A 21,394-nucleotide genomic window follows, 5' to 3' on the forward strand; every position below is an offset into this window, starting at 1 on the left:
CTCTCTTCTTAAACTAGTCATGTATGAGAATTTGTGAGCTGCGCTTTCAAGCCGTGGCGCTCGTTCCATTATTATAGTATTCATTTAATTCTGCGACATTCAATTCTTGCATGTGAATTATTTGGCCTGGGCCATTATTGGATGCGTTCCTGTCGGCAGTTGAAGGATTATAGATTTGATTTCCATACAGCTGGCACCTTCTGGGAGGTACCGGGTGACTACCGCTCATTTATTTTTATTTATAGACTTTTGAATTGAATTTCTGATCAATGAGGGAGGACGGTTTGTGCTCGCACACCCTAAGTTTAAACTGAAACAAAGATCGGAGGAGAGAACTCGGAGGAGCGCAGAATTGATCGTGTCTTCGTGCAGGGCTAGGTTTCGGAGGATGGTGTACACAGTACTGTCCCGATTTAGCAGAGCCACGGCTAGACTCATGAGAGTGCGGTTACCTTGTGAGGACTGTGAAGGGCAAGAGGCCGTACGTTTGGTGCTAGACGTTCACGTTGTGTACTGAAATCGTCCTCCTTTGGGAAGTGGATTGCTAATGTCAGAACAGAATAAGTCTGATTGTTCGATTTGCTCAGCTTTCTTTGTACACATTTACTCTCTGGAGTATTACTTTTAGATGACTTAGCTAATGAGCATGTTCCTTTGATCATAAGGTTTCATGATCACCATTATTAGTACATTATTGTATGGACTACATGTTTCATTTAGCTTAGATGGTGTGGCATGGTGCTTGCAAGCCAATGTCCTGGGTTTGATGCCCAGGAAAAAATATATAAACTGATTAAATATATACCTTGAATGCACTGTTAATGGCTTTAAAAGTCTCATAATCTAATTTGAAATTAGGAGCAACAAAGTTTGGTTTCACTTATTGATTTTACTTTCGTTTGACATGGTCTTAATGTTTAAGATGTTCAAGGTTATATTATTTTCACAGAATGTTATTTACATTATGTAGGATGATTTGATGTAAAAAAAACAGTCAATTACAAAAAAATTACGTTAGCTGGGTTTTCACAGGCTGGGTCACATGTTTAGTAGTTTTGTGTCAAATGTTTTTTCATAAAATATTTTAGGTCAACAGTAGTCAAATCTGTTTATAAGTAAAAAGCTATTCAATAAATTTGGTGATCGCAGCCTAAATAATTTTAAATAATTTAAATAATTTAGTTTTAGATTTTTTTTACATAGAGTATTCTCGTTTCTTAAATGTTTTCTGATACATATTAAAAAACTTTTAACTCATTCACCACCAGCCTTTTTGAGAAAAGTTGCCCACCTGCATTTTTGTGATTTTAACAAATGTTTCACAAAATTCCTTGCAGGAAAAATTATCTTCTATAAATATGTAAACATACAAATTATATCAAATTAAAGAACACACCCTCTGTTTTCAAACAAACAATAAACAAACAAACAAACAAAATGGGGAAAAAACGTTTCATTATATATTTACTTTTCCACTTAATTTAACCACTGAAATATGGATATTTTTCTTCAAAAATACAACATTTTGAGCAAAAAGCTTAAAAAATTGCGTTTTTGTAAAGGAATTTATGTTAGAGATCAGACGCAGAATGACTATCAAACATAAAGGCATTTAAAATCAATCATTAAATCTTTTTAACTTCCGTTTTTGATAAATTCGTTTGGATAAAAGCGATATTACACTTTCACTTTGAAATTCGTCCAGAAAGGCATATTTATTAGTTAAATATTAACTCATAATTGACGAGATAACTCGTCAATGGCGGTGAATGAGTTAATTCTGATTTCTCACTTGCAAATTTGACAACAGCCTGACAACTCCAGAAGAAAACAAGGAAATCTGTGATGTAGCAGTACAACCTAAAAGTCTTCATTTGTTGCCTCATCAAGATATAAAAATATCCTTTGTGTTAGGGCCGTGCGATATAACAGGAAAAATGCAATATGTGCTAGCATACTGAACCTAACCCTACTGAATAATGCTGTATTCGATATGCGATGCTGTATTTTTCCTTAAAGGTGCAGTGTGTAATTTTTAGAAGGATCTCTTGACAGAAATGCAAAATAATATACAAAACTATATTATATGGGGTGTATAAAGACCTTTCATAATGAACCGTTATGTGTTTACTACCTTAGAAGAGACGTTTTTATCTACATATACCGAGGGTCCCCTTACACGGAAGTCCCCATTTTGTGCCGCCATGTTTCTACAGAAACCCTTAATGGACAAACTTTTTTTAATAAGTTGTCTCCGATGACATGTTTGTCCGGTGGCGGCTACCGTTGCTTTTCTATGTGATTAAAAAATGTAAGCAGTGGACTGAGCAATTGGTTGCAATTCACCAGCACCTCACCACTAGATGGCGCTTTACACACTGCACCTTAAAAGAGCACAAGTTATCCAATTCATTTTACATTTCATTTGATGTGTAAGTGTGTATAAGTACGTTAACGATTTGCAAAAGGTACAAATCCCAAAGTAAATGATGACACAAGTTATCGTTTCCAGCGTAAATCTCTTTTCTTGAACTACAACAAATACACAAATTGTAGGCAACAGTTTACTTCCTCGCCCTGTTTACGTGAACACAACGGTCATGATCATAATTCCGCCCGCTTCTGACTCACTGCCCGTGAGTAGTCTATGTTTTCATATTTAAAGAATTTACTACTAACTTAACCATGACTTAAACACGAGTTTTGTGCAGTGCAGAGTAGCGCTTGTTGTTTGTCATTTCTACGTTCACAAATGCAGACATGGTTTTCATGTTTTAGTAATCCTTACCTTATTGATCTTTTACGTCCTGCTCAAGCCATGCTGGCAAAGTTGATCGATTAACTTGGTCATCTGCATTATCAGATTCGGCTCGTGTTGATAAGGTAGTAAAGACGATATTTACTCCGGTCAGTATTGCATTGTGAGCTAATCTTCAAAATATGGTAAGGAGCATCACATTTCCGGCTGACGTCAAAGGTATTCAGGCCAATCACACTGGTAAGCTCCAAAAGGATGGTAAGCTGGCCAATTGAGGACACAGAGCTTTTCAGAGCGTTTGAGGAAGGCAGGGATATCTGGAGCAACGAGGTCGAAGTGCTGCAAACTAAGTGCTCTTCCGCCATACAATATAGTTCAAATTTTTTGTCTGTTTAAAAATCCCCACGTTTTATTTTGTGCCACCATAATAACTTGTGTAACTACTCATGTAACAGTCTTTAAATAGGGAAAACATGGAAGTGTTTGGTGGCTTCTAAATTGATCCCTGTTTGGATCCTAAGGAATAAATGGGGCTACACTGTAAAAAAATTCCATAGAAATTTGCAGCTGGGTTGCCGGAAATTACCGTAGATTTAAGTTTATGTTATTTACTGGCAACATTTTGTTCTACGGTTCTACATAAATTTAAATCTACGGTAATTTACCGGCAACCCAGCTGCAATAACATTGTAATTTCTACGGATTTTTTTTTTAAAGTGTAGGCTACATGCTAACACATTCACGACGCGCTGTACAAAGATTAAATGCACGCATTGAAAAAAGACGGGTATATAACACTGTAAAAAATTTTTTTGTAGAAATTACAATGTTATTGCAGCTGGGTTGCCGGTAATTTACCGTAGATTTAAATTTATGTTATTTACCTGCAAGAGTTTGTTCAAAGTTAAATAAATTTTAAATATTAACAAGTCTTCATCTTTACAAAATAAAACTATACAATAACAGCCTCATGCAAAGCATTCTGGGAACCAGAAATCATCATCAACCTTTTTCTGTTTTTTGCTTCAGATTTTGTTTCCCAGAATGTTTTGCTTGATGCTGTTTTTTTAGTTTTACTCTGTAAAGACAAAGACTTGTAAATGTTTAATGTTCATTTAACATTGAACAAAATGTTGCCAGTAAATAACATAAATTTAAATCTACGATAAGTTACCGGCAACCCAGCTGCAATTTCTACGGATTTTTTTTTAAAGTGTATTAATTTGTCTAAGTTGAGGTAAGAACATAGTAAAATATTGAAAAACGGGGGTGTTTTCCTTAAAAATAAAATCGCTCATTTATTGCAAACCATTGCGATATGCATATCACGGAATGCACATTTGCACTACGGTATATTGTGCAGTCCTACTTTCCACTGTGTTTTTCTTTTCCTATCCGCTTTTTAAGTCTAACGTCATGCACCACTTCCGGGTCCAACCTCTCACAGATGCCATAGGGAAATGACTGGTTTGGACTTGGACCTGGAAATAGTATCCTTACGTCATGACGGATGGTCACGGGACAAAAGCCTCAAAGTTGATTTGTTTTGATAGCGTTATTCTTGGTTTATTGCAACTTTCTCCACCAACATTCTGTCCACGCTACAGTACAATAGACCTCTGCTTCTGTGAAATATCTTCGCTTGATTGTACATGTGTAGCACCTCAAACCTCCATGTTCACCAGCCACCAGCTTATATCATATTATGATACATCTACTCCCTACCCGGACCCACCATCTCAATACAAGGCCAAACCAAACCACGTACGGTTACAAGGTCAGTGATGAGAACCGGCTTCACAGACTGGGATTAATTTTCCTTTTTACAGTTGCTTTTTATGGTTGCCTGTCTTTTGTTTCATGTGCTCTGGCGGTGCGGAGCTGTTCTAAGTAGGCAGCACTTCATTAGGTCAGCCTGCAGGCGTGAAGGTTCCACTCATTACTGCACACTGTACCTCCAGCGCCCCGCATCTGATGGAGCTTAATGGGATTGAGCGTGGACTTAAGGACCTGATTGAGGCCATTTTCCAATTCCTCCATAATTAATATAGTCAGACATTTCGAAAATATTATTGGTCTTGAGTCAGTGGTCTTCAGGAGGAACTTCTGCTGACCAAGCAGTCTCTCTCTCTTTGTCTACTTCCTGTCTGCAAGTCTCTCAGCATCTCTCTATCAAATTTTCTCACTCACATACTCACCCTTCTTCAAGCATTTCAGAACCAGGAAGAACGCATAGGCGAGCGGGGTGAAAAGGTAAATTAGGTTGTCATGCTAATGTAGTGTCAGGTGACTGTGTAATTGAATGCATAAGGGAGGCAGTGGAAGCAGGTTGAACTTGACCCAGCTAAAACGAGCTGACCTTGAACCTCCCTCCCCCTTTTGCCACTCCTCGCAGACCCACTTGCACCGGCGGTTGCCGATCCACGCTCACGTTGGCCTCGAGATCCACGAGCTAGAGGTCAGCAAATTAAGCCAATAAATCTCTCCGCCTCTCTGCGGCTGTAGACATCGCTTACATTAAACTGGGCCGTTTGCACACTTTGACTCGTCTTAATGTAAATGCAGCAAGAGTTTCTTAAAGATTGGGTTAAATGAAATCAACTTTCATTTTCTAATGCAATAAAAATGTTGCAGGGACTCAAATACTGTATGATTTAAGGCAGTCTTTCTCAACCAGGGGGCAGCCTCAAGATGACTTAAACTTATTTAAAATAAGCATTATAATAAGCTAAACAATCAACATATTTCTTATCATTTGGATATTTTTGTAACAAATTGAAATGGTCTTGTCAAGCCAAACTCTAGAATATTTTATTTGGTAGAAACTGAGTAAGTGGTGGGGTTGTCAAATATTGCTGTGGACAATAGGGGGGCCATAAAATAAAGAAATTAAGCAGTGGTTCTCAAACTGCCCTTGGGGGGCACAAGATGGTGCCAGGCAGGCCCAGTTTTATAAAATGTTATAAGATACAGAAATATAGCTACCAATAGGTTGCACCACAAGGGGGGTATATGCACTCAAAAAAAATGATTCATTGGATTAACTCAATAAAATTGTGGGCAGGATTTCCATCCAATATGAATGTGTACCCCTAACTCATAAAAAACTGCTTTACACAATTAAAATATATTGAGTTAGTCCAACTCAATTTAAAGTAAATAGCAATACTCAATTAGTTGCCTCAACTCAATTTAGTGTAGTCTGAATAACTCGATTTAGCGTAGTTTGAATAACTCAGGGCTCTATCTTACACCCGGCGCAATGCAGCGTAATGCGCGACGCAAGTGTCTTTCGCTAGTTTCCACCCTAATTTTCACGTTTAGCGCCGCGTTGTTTAAATAGCAAATGCATTTGCGCCCCCTTTACGCCCATGGGCGTTCTGGTCTGAAAAACGAGGTGTGTTCAGGCGCATTGTTGGCGTGTTGCTATTTTGAGGCAACTAAAATAGACTACGCCATTGACCAACAAAAACCTGGTCTAAAGTCTAAAGTCAATGGCGCAATATGTTTTATGTTATTTAAAGAGCGCATTAGTAATATGCGCCTATAAACGGGAGGACAACGCGGGTTTGCTTATCACAAAGTACATAAATGCGCAGCAGCACAAAAATGCTTTTAAATATGAAAGATTAAAGGATTGAATTTAAGAGATTATTATTGAGTCTCTTGGACATTTATAAATGAGGACTGATTATGAGACGTTAGAAGGCGCAAAGAGCTGCTTTACCTGCAGCCTGATAAGTAAATAAATGCTTTGCTTTAAACAAATGCGTCTGTTTTTAAATGTTTTTTTTTAATGCTACCTCACGGATTTATTGTATATGATGTACCTGTGGATATGGCGAGATGAGAAACATTTGTAAGTAATGCTTAAAAAAACTCTTTGTTAAAAAAACCGCTGTCCAAAGTGCTGAAACGTGAGGAGAGCCGTTTGTTATTTCTTTATCTCCTGTTTGTTACAAATAAAGTATTTTTAGAGTACAAACCTTATCTTACATACTTGTAAATTATTTTTTGATGATATTGGATAGCCATACATTTAAAGCAATTACAAGCCTGCTTTTTACTTCCATGACTAAAAGAAAACGGGTTTTAAAGGTTTTAATAAAAAAATAACAATTTAAATATAAGGGAAAAACAACACAATTATTTAACATTAATCTTAAACTGGGGATCTTCTACCTCCGTTTAGTTTTTCAGTTTACAAAGTCCGTCATCTAAATAGGGATTAGACATAGCGCCAGCGCAACTTGCTTTTAAAGGGAATGAGAGCTGTGACTCTCATTGGTTTACTGCACGTTACGCCCAAAATACTCCCATTACAATAGGACCTACCCTTTTCGACCATGCGCTCGGCGCAAAAACGATTTTTCCCGTCGTTAAATTAGCAAAAGTGGATTCGGACACGCCCATTTAGACGTTGCGCTGTGCGCTTAAGACAATGCGCTTAGATCGTTAAAATAGGGCCCTCAATGTAGTGTAGTCTGAATAACTCAATTCTGTTATTTTATATAAAACGTTTTTATATCATACTAATTAGCATAAGCATTAGCATGCTAATGAAAATAACATATGATACTTTGGATGAGCATGTGAGAAGAGACTGATCTCCAAACAGGCAGTTAGTGCTCATTGAGAGAAATACGTCACAACCTAACCACAAGTGCCACTCTTCTGCACGATGTTAACCGAACAATTTGAAAAAATATAACACAAACACTTCTAAATCAATAAGATAAATGGACATTAAACACTATTAAGTCTTTCTTTTTACCTAAAAATGCATAAAATAACACTTACTCTTACACAATTTTAATGTGTCATTTCTAAGAAGGGCTTGAATCATTTTTTGAGTGCATGCCAAAATGTTTGAGAGCCACTGATTTAGAGGAATTGAAACAGTACAGTAAAGTGTAGACTACAAAACTTGTGTATGATATTGTAAAGTCTTCTGAAGTCATACATCATGATTGTTTTGTGTGAAAAACAAATCGAAATGTAGGTCCATTTTAATATACAGATAACAGTTGGATTGGGTTAAAGATGTTTAGCATGTTTTAATACTGATATGAACCTATTTTGTTTTACACATCTGTAGTTATGCTGTACTGCCACTTTTATAAAAAATATGATGTAATGGTAACACTTTACAATAGGGTTGTATTTGTTTACATCAGTTAATGTATTAGCTAACATGAACTAACATTGAACAATACTTCTACAGCATTTATTTATCATAGTTCATGTTAATTTTAGCATTTACTTATACATTTTTAAAATCAAAACTATTAACATTAGTTAATGCACCATAAACTAACATCAACAATTGTATTGGCATTATCTAATATTAACAAAGATTAATAAAACACCAAAAAACTATTCATTCAATTTACTAAGTGTTTGCAATCAATTTATATACGCTTCCTTTAAACAATTTTTTTTCTATTTTTTTGTTTAAATGTAGCTTAAATAAAATAATTGCAACCACTTACCTTAATTTCAGTGTAAATGATGAAAAACTATTAGTTAGTTTATGTTAGCTAATGCATTTATGTTAACAAAAACAACCTTATTGTAAAGTTTTACCAATGTAATTTTTATTAAAATATATGCTTTTTAAATTAAAATAATTAAATTATTTGTATTTTTATTATTGTTTGTTTCTCTTTTACAACAAATTATTTGAATTGGTTCCAATTAAGGAAAACGTGGGATCATTGCATCTCTACTTTTCATATCAACAACATTTTCCCACCACCCAGTGATGTTATAACTTCTAATCGTGTTTTTTCATAGCTGTATGTCATTTTCGCGGACATAAATCATAGTCCATGTGTTCGGACAAACTATGTTTTGCACATTCAGTACAGTTTTTTTATCAAAGTGAAATGAAAATGTTTTTCTAAAGCTCTTGTCTTGTTTGCATTAGGAACAGATCCTCCCCAGCGCATCTTGAAATGTCTTTTAAATAATTCACAACACAATCACACCTGTTTTCCCCTCCATCAAAAGATGGATATCACAGGTCATCCATTCTTCCCGATAAAAGTGACCTCTCTTTTCTCCTTTTAAAAGACCTGTGGTCACACCTCCGTTCGGCTATCTGAAAGCACCCTTGCTCTCAGGAAAACACAACTTTTACATTGTACTGTTTTGCATCCAGGCCTGGTGACCTTCTGCTTACTGTGCGGGAGATTTATTGCTTTTAACGCAACTTCTTCTAAGCATGAGGAAACAATGTGCTGCCTGTGTCATTAGGAGAAAGAGAAAAGGAGGAGTGTGTGTGTGAGGTGTGTGTGCGCTCGTTTTGAGGTATAGGATTTAATCAGAGACACAATGAGGGGACGGAAAAAGGAGAGGACATCTAAGGGATAAGGGCACAATGAGATGCCAGAGATTGAAAGTAGCAGAGAGAGTATTCCGGCGTGTGTGCTTGCATGGAGAGTGTGTGTGTGTATGTGTGTGTAGACGTGTGACACACACACAGCACTGAGAATTCATTAGCATGAGGGAACGGCAAGAGAAAAGGCTTTGAAGGACAGCAGTCGTTTGTCTGTCCGCTTGTAAACTTTATGAAAGTGATTTCAGTTGAAAGCTTGTTTAAAGATTGTATTGTCTGTATTGATCCATCATGATATAATACAGTGTGGTCTAAACAGAGCTATAGAAAAATTTCTCAACAAGTAATTTTGCATTTAAAAGACGTCTTGTAGCCATCCAAACACAGCCAAAAGGTCTCATATATAAAACTGTGCGTAGGATCCTTACTAAAAGTCTACGTACGCCCAAAAGCCAAAAATGGCATATGCCAAAACAAAGCAATGTTCCCTTTATAAATCACAGATCACCTGCAAGTGTGCGTACATAAATCATCCTCAGATCCCACCCTGCAAGCACATTCTCCCATTAAATTTGTTTTTTTTATATAGATCACAACCTTTGCATGGTAACTGGCGTACTCACGTGGGTTGGTTCAAATTAAAAAAGTAAATTACCTGATTGCCTTAAAAATTTTTGTTAGTTCAAATTAAAAAAAAAGTAACTAAAACAAATATTTTTAAAGCTTATTAAGTTAAAAATGTTCAGGAAACCGAGTAACTTACTTTTTTATTTTGAACCAACAAATCTGTTTTACAGTTTAGCTGGACTTGAAAAGTGCTCATTTTCCTAGAGTTAAACATTTCTTACCGTTTTGGAATCCATTCAGCTGATCTCCGGGTCTGGCGCTACCACTTTTAGCATTGCTTAGCACAATTCATTGAATCTGATTAGTCCATTAGCATCGCGCTCAAAAATAACCAAAGAGTTTCAAAATTTTTCCTATTTAAAACTTGACTCTTCTGTAGAGTTACATTGTGTAGTTAGACCGATGGAAAATTAAAAGTTGTGATTTTCTAGGCAGATATGGCTAGGAACTATACTCTCGTAATAATCAAGGACTTTGCTGCCATAACATGACTGCAGGAGGCACAATGATATTATGCAGTGCCTGAAAATAGTCCCCTGCTATTGAAAGTTACCAAGCTATTGAAAGAGTCTCCCTAGAAAATTACAACTTTTAATTTTCTGTCTGTCTTAGTACACGATAACTACAGAAGTCAAGTTTTTTTTTTTTTTGCGCGCGATGCTAATGGTCTAATCAGATTTAATGGATTGTGCTAAGCTATGCTAAAAGTGGTACCGCCAGACCCAGAGATCAGCTGATTGGAAACCAAAACGTTAACATTCAAATGTTTATCTCTAGGGGAGCTGGAAAATGAGCGTATTTTCAAAAAAGTGGAATGTCCCTTTAATCTAGATGGTGAAATGACAGCCATTGCTCACTAGAAAGTAACTTTAAAGAGTAACTGTACATGTTTCATAGTCTTACAGAAGCTTAAATGGTTTTGAAATAACTTATTTTTCCCAGAGAAGTGGGAACATGGCTATTTTTCAAACACGTCCAGGCCAATTTTAGTTTGAAGCATTAGGAAAATTTATTTTAAAGTTTGTCGGGCATTTGATGAAAAAGACGCTGAACCTGCAGGGGCCTTTGTTAATGTCTTGTAAGTATCAAAATAAAAATCTTTTTCAGATATAGATTATTTTAACTATTAACATACTTAGTTAAAATCTGCTTGTTACTGTTTTTGATTATATCAGTTATTTGTGTACTTTATTTACTGGTGATTAAGTAGTTGCTGTGCCGGCACCAGCCGTGCGCTGATGAGGGGGCGTCTGAAATACAGAGAGGGGTGCGATCACATGAATGCATATAATTCTTCTGTCTAGAAAATACATACGACTTTACATACATACATTAAGTTTTAACGCATTTTAAACAAACATCTCAGTAATACAACCACAAAAACTGCAGCTATAATGAGCAACGTACAGAGCTCTGAACAATCTTACTATATAGACGGTTTCATCGGACGCACGTGATACACGTCTGGATCCAAACCTTACTTCCGTTTTTTTTTTAATGGTCTGACTAGTTGCTAAACTGATTTCTTGAACAAATGCCTCGTCGAAAATAACAAATGTTTTTGTTTCCTAGGTAATCTATGTGTTGTTTTTTTGCTTGTTATATAAATTAACTACATTTAAAGAACTTTGTTGTTGTTATTTATTATTAGCGGAGTTTACCGGAAGTTCATGCGGACCATGACAGCCGCTTGTTTATGTTGTTACTGCTGAAACCGTCTATACAACAACAACGTAATGTTTTACGTAATGTTATTAGGGTGGGGGAACACGCTTAGTGAAGCGACCAATAAAAATTCGACCTTGCCTCACAGACTGTCCTTAACTTAAATATTGCTATTTTAGCTTATTATTTCTTTAGGAAGACAATACACTAGGCAAATCTGATTTTTAAATAGCACATTTTATCATTAAAATCTCATTCAACATTAATAGTGATCTGAGGGGGCGGGATAATGCCACCCTGGCACCGGCCCTATGCAGTTGTTGTACTGTATTTGTAATTGGCTATATTATTCATGCTTTAATAAGAAAAGTCTGTTTGTATAGTTTTAATCTGAAGTGTAGTAGCTATAGGGCCGGTTTCCCGGACAGGGATTAGACTAGTCCTAGACTAAAATAAATGTAAGAGCTGTCCAAACTGAAAACAACTTGCACTGACATATCTTAACTCTTTCGCCGCCATTGACGAGATATCTCGTCAATCAAGAGAAAACACTTCCCCGCCAATGACGAGTATTTCCGTCTTTATTATCCACCAGGTGGCGCCCTTTCGCAGCTTTTTAAACCCGGAAGTATTGCCCTATGTTCGTGTCTGTTTTAAAGATCGCTCTGAATGGGATCTCTATGAAAAGTCCGTCACAAAAATTGAATTCTCTCTGCTTTTTGCTCAAAATGTGGTGTTTTTGCAGAAACCTACCCATATTCAAAAGCTGATTACAAAAGAACTACTGAAGGTAGGATGAAACTTTTTTTTTTTTTTTTGAAAGCAGAGGGTCTATTCTTTCATTTGATATATTGTATGTTTATATATTTAAAGAAGAACATTTTCTGGAAGGCATTAAACTTTTGTGAAAATCATGAAAACCGCTGGCGCTGGCTGGCAACTTTTTTTTTAAAACGCTGGCGGTGAAAGAGTTAAAATACATCAGTGCACTTTGTTTTGCCTCAAAATGCACACAAGTAATGTTTTTAGTAAGGCATGTTTGTTAAAACTATATTTTCTATTAAAACTAAGGCCTAGTCCTGGCTTAAACTAATCCCTGTCCGGGAAACCACCTCATTGTCCTAAATCTAAAATTGATATCTCCCCAGATAAATTAATTGTAGTTTATTTTTTTAGTTATATTTATCTCAGTTTTAAGATAAATAAACTACATTTTCGAATGAGTATCTTGACTATAGTTCGACTACATTATTAAAATATAGATTTATAAATAACAAGTAGATTGTTGTTCTTTCACAGGCTAATGATAAGCAAGGTTGTTTGCGTCCACTTGAAGTTTCTCAGCTAGATATCTCAGTTCCAAACCGACAATATGGATTGTGCAGTTTTAGAGATGATGGTTCCTAAGAGCAGTTAGGTGCTGGAGATGACAGGCGGTCTGTTTCTGCCGCGCTCACTGGTTTCTGTGTTATTGTCTTGAGCTGTGGAGCAGCGTGGAGATGGATGGAGCCATGTGGGTGAAGCTGTTTCAGTTTCCCACTGCTGGTGCCTGCCTGTCACACCAACTCTCACTAGACCAATTAATTATGATGGCCTACTTATGATGTTTAATTGTGATGATTTATAGAGTAAATAAATATGTTTGCGAGGACAGCAGCTGTTCTGTTGGGACGTAAAGGTGCTGCTTTATTTCGGCTGTTGTTTTTGCCTTGATCGTTTATTCCAAAAAAATAGGACACAAACACGAAATACAAAAAAATTAAACATGGTCATTGGTATAGGTGCTGCTAAGAAAAATAAAACGAAAATGTATTTAAAGGCATATTACTAAGTGGCAAGAAGTAACATACAGATATGCAAAGAAATGGTGGTGTAAAATGAAAGGGGTCTTCTGTATAGCTCAGTGGTAGAGCATTGCGTTACCCTAAAGGTCATGGGTTTAAACCCAGGTAACACACATAGTAGGGTGGTCCTTATTTTTCAACTTTTAAAAGTTGATGCTCTCACCCCGCCAATATGTTTGAATAAAACAAATTGGGCAACATTTTTTCAATATTAATTAAAATTTAGAGATTGCTCAAGACTTTTAAAGTTTAACACATTCGCGTATTATGTGATACTTTGTGCTAGCATGTATAATTGTTTATTAATACAGTGGTTCCCAAACTTTATCAGCGTGTGGCCCCCCTTGTGTACAGTGCATTTTTTGCGTCCCCCCGAAAGAAAATTTATGACAAAAACAGTTTTAAAATGTAATATTTTAATTAAACAAAACATATAAAATTATACCTAGTAGTGCTGTTGGTTAGTTGGCTTCTTATTTTTTAGGTTTAATTACACAGAATTCATGATAAATGAATGTATTTTATAAAATGTCATAAAACTGGCGCCCCCCTGGCACCATCTCGCGGCCCCCAGTTTGAAAACCACTGTATTAATATATACGTGTGTTGTGCGTTTTTAAATGGTACAGTTTTTGCAAAAATATGTGATTTCAGAAATATTCGGAGGCTTTAAGCAACCTCTAGATATTGTAGGAACAATTTAACATTTTGTGTTTTTATTGATATCCTAACACATTTAAATTGACCCATTATAAGGACCACCCTAACACATAGTGATAAAAATGTATACCTTGTAAGTCGTTTTGCAATTTCTCTACATCTATGAGATAAATAAAACATTGACATATATTGTTACATCTAATGATTTTTTTTGTTTGTTGTTCAAAATAATTATTTTGTAAAAATACAAAAATATCACATACTGATACTGAAGAAAATTTTAACTTTTGGTTTATCCATCCTTAGTATAGGTAGATATGAAAAATGTTCCATCTCTTATAGTTTCTTTTACAGCTTTAGCCCGATAAAAATATTTAGAGTAGTTACTTGGATTCATTTATTAGCTTGTGTCTCAGTTTTTCGTGTATTAAGTGTGTGTGCATTCGGAAATTCACGCACGCACGAGCCGAGCAGAACCCCCTGGTGAGGAGGGCCGGCTGGGACAGGGGCTTGACCCTTCATCCGACCCCTCATCATTTCCGCCTGCAGGTGACGCTGGCAATTATAGCCTCGACTGCTGGCCGCATCCGAGTGCTTCTGCACGGCCAGTGATGAATTGCAAATGGCTGGCACCCAGCGCACAACTCCAAACTCAAATAAATCTTCAGCGTGTAATAATGACAGGAGTAGGGAGAAGACTGGCAGCTATAACAAGGCAGCCAGTGTCACCCACTTACACCAGGCTTTCAAAATCCATCATTACCTGCCAGGCCCCACGCTAAGGTGAGCCGGACATGCGGGCCCAAAAGAAAGATGTGTTGTTTGCAGTGGAGCATCCAGCCAGTCCCATCTGGCATGCTGCAAATGGGATTTTTTCTCCCGTTTTACCTACCCAGTCGGGCCGAAGCTGTCTGTCACCTCAGGTTGGAATCGGACACCCAGTCTGGACAAGAAAGACTAGGTTGTGCATGCCAGTTGCTAGCTATGGTTTCTGGGAATCAAACCCATTATGTTGATGTTGCAAGTGCCATGCTTTGCCAAAGCCACATTGTTTATTATAAAACGTCCTGTTCGGTCCTTCATTCTGATTGTTTGAAACACGTTCTAAGCCGTCTTAAAATACCCCGGTAAGCCCACGGTTCAGACCGCATTACATAAGTATCACTGCGCCACTGTTGCTGCGTACTGATTTATGAAAATAAACACCACAGTCTTTAATCATATTTTGCATTTTTCTACAAATGTACAATTATGGCGATATCCAGATAAATGTGATTAAATATTGTTGAGTCATCTTGTCAATAAAGAGAAAACCCTTTCCTGAGGAGTTCTTTAACCTCAAATTCATATTTTCGCTATTTTCCACTAGATGGCGATTTTACCCAACTTAAACACAGACGTGGAAAGAGTTAAGCATGCTTCCACGAATATTTGATTATCACTTCAACAGTTGCACAATATAAATGTTAAAGGAACAGTATGTAGGATTGTGGCCAAAACTGGTATTGCAATCACAAAACTTGTGGCTAAAACTGGTACTGCAATCACACAACTAGTGGCTAATACACAAAATGACAACAGAAACATCAGTTGAGGGCTGCAACTCCACTTTTTAAATGACAATATCCTGGCCTGACCACTGTTGTCAGCGATATAAGTATTTGAAATGAAAATGATTTCTTAATGTCTAGTGACATATCAGGGTCATTTTATAATTAATTGATATACATTTCTTACATACTGTTCCTTTAATGTATATTTTAGATAAACATTGATTTATAAAAATAAACATCACAGTCTTTAATCAAATTTTCTCTTTTTTTTTTTTGCTTTGCTGCGTCTGTTGCAGCCACACTTGATTCTGAGGAACTACTTTGTTTTGTGCAAGAGTTAAATCAGAGTTAAATCAACACTGCTGGTGTTTATATGAGTAACCCAGACTGTGGTCCCCATATATACACCAGCAGTGTTGATTTAACACTGCTGATTTTGCTGTGTGATATTTGTACTAATATAATTACAACTTATTTGTGTTTTATTTTTTGACTGTTTTATACAAGCAATAAGCCCTGCGAAGCAGTGGGGTTATAGTGCATTTTATAACAGCTAAGGGGGTTTTAACAACGCCTTTTAGCTGTTATAAAATGCACTGGTAACCCACTGCTTCTTTGGGCTTATTGCTTTATTTGGCTTCAGTAAAGCGTTTTGCATTAAAGCGACACCATGTAATTTTTCAACCTTCATAATACATTTTCAAGACCCTTTTGATAGTACATCGACTTTAAATAGGTTGAATGACATGCCTACCATAGCCTGACGGGGTCTGTATCGCTTTTACTCGTACTTTAAAACTTAGGGTTTCTGGTAGTAACCAGAGCACAAAAAACTACAAACTGCTTTACGGCATACGTCACTTCCTCCAAACAAATTTTTTTTACGTGAATTTTGCTGGAGGCTACTTAAGGAGTGTAGAGAGCAACTTCTATTATGTGACTCTGTGGCACCGTGTTAGTGTCATGGACATATGACACGGGTGACCCGGGTTCGATTCCCCTTTAAGGCAATTTTTTTCTTGATTCATACATAAATGCGATCTTCTTTATAAATGACGACGATTATCTTGCATATAGTTCCCTGTATTCAGATGCTGCATTCACGTGTTCACGTTTTTACCTTTCTTTTACTGTCTGTATTTACATTACAATCCAGGATGCTATAGCAGTCAAACTTGCTCAAACTCACACAGTGTAAAACCAAACCCTATTCATTCACCAATCAGATCCGTGCGTTTCTCTCTTCTCTCTTCCTCATTTGCTGCGTTCCGCTGTCACTCACGTGACGTATTACAAAGCGGCAGACCTAAACACATTGGTTTACTTGGATTTGGAGCGACCATTTTCACACAAAAGAGAGGAAATACAAGCGCCATTGCGGAAAATCATGGTGGCGAGGGAGAGAGAGAAGATGCAACAATATGTGTTTCGAAAAAGGCAAAGAAATACTTCTGGTCGTTTCTCAATTGGAAGGCTGCAGCCTCCGGAGGTCAAATATGCAGGCTGCATACGTCATCAAACCTGGTTTATTAAAGTAAACTGAGCATTACATTCGCAAGTCATAAGCATACTGCAACAATTTACGATTAACTAAGTATATTAATCAACTTTATAATTGTTAATATTCTGAAATAAGATAGTCTTGATGACGTATGCAGCTTAGAAATACGACATCTGGAGGCTGCAACCTTCAGATTGAGAAATGGCTTCTCCTCATCAGAAAGTTGTAACATGACAATCAAAATGTTGATTGTTTAGCGTTTTAAAGGTTTAGTTTTTAGTTTAGTTTTAAGGTTGGCCAGTTCTTTTCCTTTGCGACAGTGCTGCGGCGCTTGTGGCCTCTAGGGGCGCTAGGCGTGAAAACTACATGTCTAGCGCCCCCTAGTGGCCAAAAAGTTCCGCGGTGTGTCTTTAAATACAACATTGCTTAGAAGATACAGCATTGCAATGTATAGACTTGTTCTGAATTTAAGAGGTTGACTCGGCACACTAATTATAATAATAAAAATTTATTTGTAATTAATCTTTTGTAATTATAAACCAAGTATGTAATGATAAAATCCATTTCCTATTATGAACTGTTTTCATTACATTATTACATTGTTATGAATTCATTTTGCACAGTGCAAGACCACAATTATTTTCTCATACAGTAAACATTAAGTGTTTACAAATGTCTTGAGTCAATACTTCCTGTTAGTAATAAACTCTCTTTGAGAGAGTTCAGAGCAGCTTGCTGTACTGTTCCTGTCTATGGCTCATCAGTGACCTGTGAGTTTTAGACCCAGACCCTGAGAATCCCCTCTCGTCTTTGTATTGCATGCGGTGATAAATCTTTAGATGCATATGGGTGTGTGGTGGGGTGAGAGGGTGATGAAGCAAGACCTAACCATGCCCCCCTCACTCTCTCCCTTTCTCTCTCTCTCTCTCTCTCTCTCTCTCTCTCTCTCTCTCTCTCCTCTGATTGCTGTATAAACAGGGGTGTCAGGAGCTGCAGATATCACAAAGTGAAATTTAGGCAATTTGTTTCCACCCAGTCAAAGGCTGTTCTGTGGCCTATTTTTGGAGGCCCCTTTGGTGGCCTTACCATACGTTTCCACATAATTTATGGTGGCACTGTAACATATGGACTTTTCATCACTGTCCGGCCCCAAACTCCCCCTTCAATGTTATATTCTCAGCATTGATGCTGCGCTCTCTCTCTCTTTCTGGCTCGCTCTCTCTCTCACACACATAAACAGACAGTGAACTTGAGAATTGTTATTTTCTTATTTTTTGCTTATTTGAACTGCACTATTACTACATAAAGACACACATTTCATAATAATTGTATGTTGTTATACAGTAACACCATTTCAGTGTCATCAGTAGGGGGAGACTAGTAAGGGCTGGTTGTCACACTTTTCACTCCAGTGAAAAGTAAGGGTAGGCTTTGTTTTTTAATAGCTACAGTAGTTGACATGTTTCCTGTTATACAGTTTCAGCACAATGTTTAACTGTAAAATAATAACACAAAGTATTTTGCTGTCTGACACAAAGAGAAAAACTACACTCTTAAAATGGCTGGGCTATTTTTGACCTATTATGGGTAAATATTGGACAGAACACGTGACGCCATGCTTGGTTAAAAATGACCCAAATTTGGGTTGTTTTTATGCTACCATGGGGTATAATAACCCAGAAGTTGGGTTAAAGCAACCCAGCATTGGGTCAATTTTAACCCAGTGCTGTGTTCTGTCCAATATTTACTCATTATGGGTCAAAAATAACCCGGACATTTTTAGAGTGTATCAAAAAAATCGAAACATTTTCAGCCAACAAATTAACTATTTAATAAATATAAAGAAATGTTTATATTTATAAAATCATGAGACCACAATTCAGTTTGGATAAAATTGTGTTATCTTGTGTGATTAGTTTTCTGTTGTTTACCAAACAGTTATAGCAAAAAATGTGATGATATTGACTTTTTTGCATGGAGGATAAATTAATAATGTTTTTAGGGCTGCATAAAGAGTAATCGCGATTAATCTATTGTAGAATAAAAGTTTTTGTTTACATCATATATGTGTGTATGTGAACTGTAAATAATAATTATGTATATATAAATATGCACATGCATGTATAATTTTAAGAAATATATATATATATATATATATATATATATATATATATATATATATATATATATATATATATATATATATATATATATATATATATATATATATATATTTATATTTATATATTAAATATTTGTATTTATATATAATATAAATGATACATAAATATACAAATACACAAGTAAACAATTTCTTAAATAGGCACATGCATGTGTGTGTATTTATCTATTCAAAGTTATTATACACAGTTCACATGCATATATGATGTAAACAAAAACTTTTATTCTGCAATAGATTAATCGCGATTAATCGTTATGCTGCCCTATTTGACTTAAAACTAGTCGATACAAATGTTATAACATGTAACACATTTTTAGTTCACTTGATTTTTTAACATTAGAAGGTGCCTAAACAGCAGGATGTGTTTCACATGCTATTAAGTTAACACAGACTGGTAATTAAGCAGTGACCAGCGCACATTAGATCCATCACTGTAATGTTGACTGGTAATTTGCCGGCGTTTACATGGCTGATGTCTCTGAGTGCTCTGATGATGGCATGAAAGAGGAGTGATGGATGTCTGACTGGATACTCGCCGTCTCAAGGACTGCATGTTCTGTGTATGTTAAATAGATACCTGCTTTATACCAGCTAACAGCTGTGACATGTTTATGTGTTTTTACCGCATTTCCTACTGAGATGCCTGTTGTGTTTTTATTACTGAAATTGATCTGATCATTACTCATCACCTGTATTAAAAGTTTTTGCATCAGTGAAATGTAAAATGTAAAAAATATATTAGTATGAATGTTGCCAATATCAGCATAAATTTTCAGTTTACCTTAATAATAAAATTAATAATATAAATCACTTAAATAAATTCGCAACTATTTTAGTTTTGATGTTAACACAAATTTGTACTTTTATTGAAAATTATAAAAATAGATAATACATTTTACTCTGTTTTAAATGTTTTGTGACTGTAGAGAATAATATAGTGCATTTGAGCTGTCATATTCGATATTGGTGTTGTAAGAAAGCACACTTGCACTTCTCAGACACATGTTGTAATTTCTGACTGGTACTTTTTGTGCTAAGCGGCAGTTGTTTCAGTTAAAGGATGAGACATGTTACTGATGTCTCTCCTTGTGACGTGTAGGGGCCGTAACCATTGTGTTTCTGACTCATCGCCTCTATATTTATGAACATCAGAATCAAAGCTGTACAGCTTCCCAGTAAAAGTGAAAAATCCTCGTCCTCGGATGCACACTGACATCTGATTTTGTCACATGACTCCGTTCATATGAGGTCAACACATTGTCACTTCAGCATCTGCTGTACTCATTTTCTGCAGGTTAAGAGAGGCAAACGTGTTGTTTCTTAATCTTTTGGAGACACTAATGCTAAATACATGACCGTTTTAATTCATCTTGCTTACAAAAAGATTTTAATACCCATTTTAGTGACAACTGAGAGCTAATTTGCACTTGATGAATTTTAGTATGTTTTTATGTAATATTTAAAATTACCAAAATTGTACTTTCAAAAATTTTTACTCATTCCCAACAAATCTCAGATAAAAATAAATGCTAAAAATCCTACCAATGTTTGTTTAAATTTAAAAAAAGTGGCAAAGCAATGATACAGCTTGAAGCACAACACTTTATCATTGATCATTTTTAACTTTTTATGTACGGTATATACATAAATACATATCATTAACTTTTTTGAAATAGAATAGGTTCTTCCAAGAATAGGCTTTTACAAAAAATATAAACTTTTTAAATCGCTTTATTTAAATTTCCCTTTACAAAAAATAGCATTCTTAATCTATAACGTATTTACTATTTAAATTATAAAAATGGCATTATATATTACATTAAAGATTATTCTCTTTTGCTTATTTTTAATAAATAAATACCTATAAACTGCACAATAACTGTCAAAGATTGTTAGAAAAAGAAAATATATTACAAGTAATTTTTCCACACTAAATGTGTTGGAAGCAGCTTTGGCTTTTCTTTTAGAAGAATAAATTATTTCTCTGGCATTGAGATGGTTACGGTTCTTTAAAGGCATAATTCGCCCAAAAATAAAGATTTTGTCATCATAATTTACCAACCGTCATGTTGTTTTAAACCTGTATGAGTTTCTTTATAAAACACACAAAAAATATTTTGATAAATGATAAGCACACAGTTGGCGGTACCCATTAAATTCCATAATAGGTAAAAACAAATACTATGGAAGTCATTGGGTACACTGAAAAAAATTATTAATTAAATTTACAAAATATTTTTAAGGTAAGTGGTTGCAATCAATTT

The 21,394-nt window shown here is 35.8% G+C and overlaps 1 long non-coding RNA gene across 2 annotated transcripts in view; it reads left to right on the forward strand.

Moving 5' to 3' along the window:
- Positions 1-21,394, forward strand: part of LOC129417814 (uncharacterized) — a 73,203-nt gene that overhangs the window by 13,914 nt on the left and 37,895 nt on the right. The window contains exon 4 of one of the 2 annotated variants that reach the window (XR_008635869.2): positions 4,451-5,378. The exons of the other annotated variant lie outside the window; for it this stretch is intronic. This is a non-coding gene — a long non-coding RNA (uncharacterized lncRNA). Of the gene's footprint in view, positions 1-4,450; positions 5,379-21,394 lie in introns of those variants that run through there. 2 annotated transcript variants of the gene reach the window in all.

Source organism: Misgurnus anguillicaudatus, chromosome 7 (assembly GCF_027580225.2).
Source record: "Misgurnus anguillicaudatus chromosome 7, ASM2758022v2, whole genome shotgun sequence".
Lineage (NCBI taxonomy): Eukaryota > Metazoa > Chordata > Actinopteri > Cypriniformes > Cobitidae > Misgurnus > Misgurnus anguillicaudatus.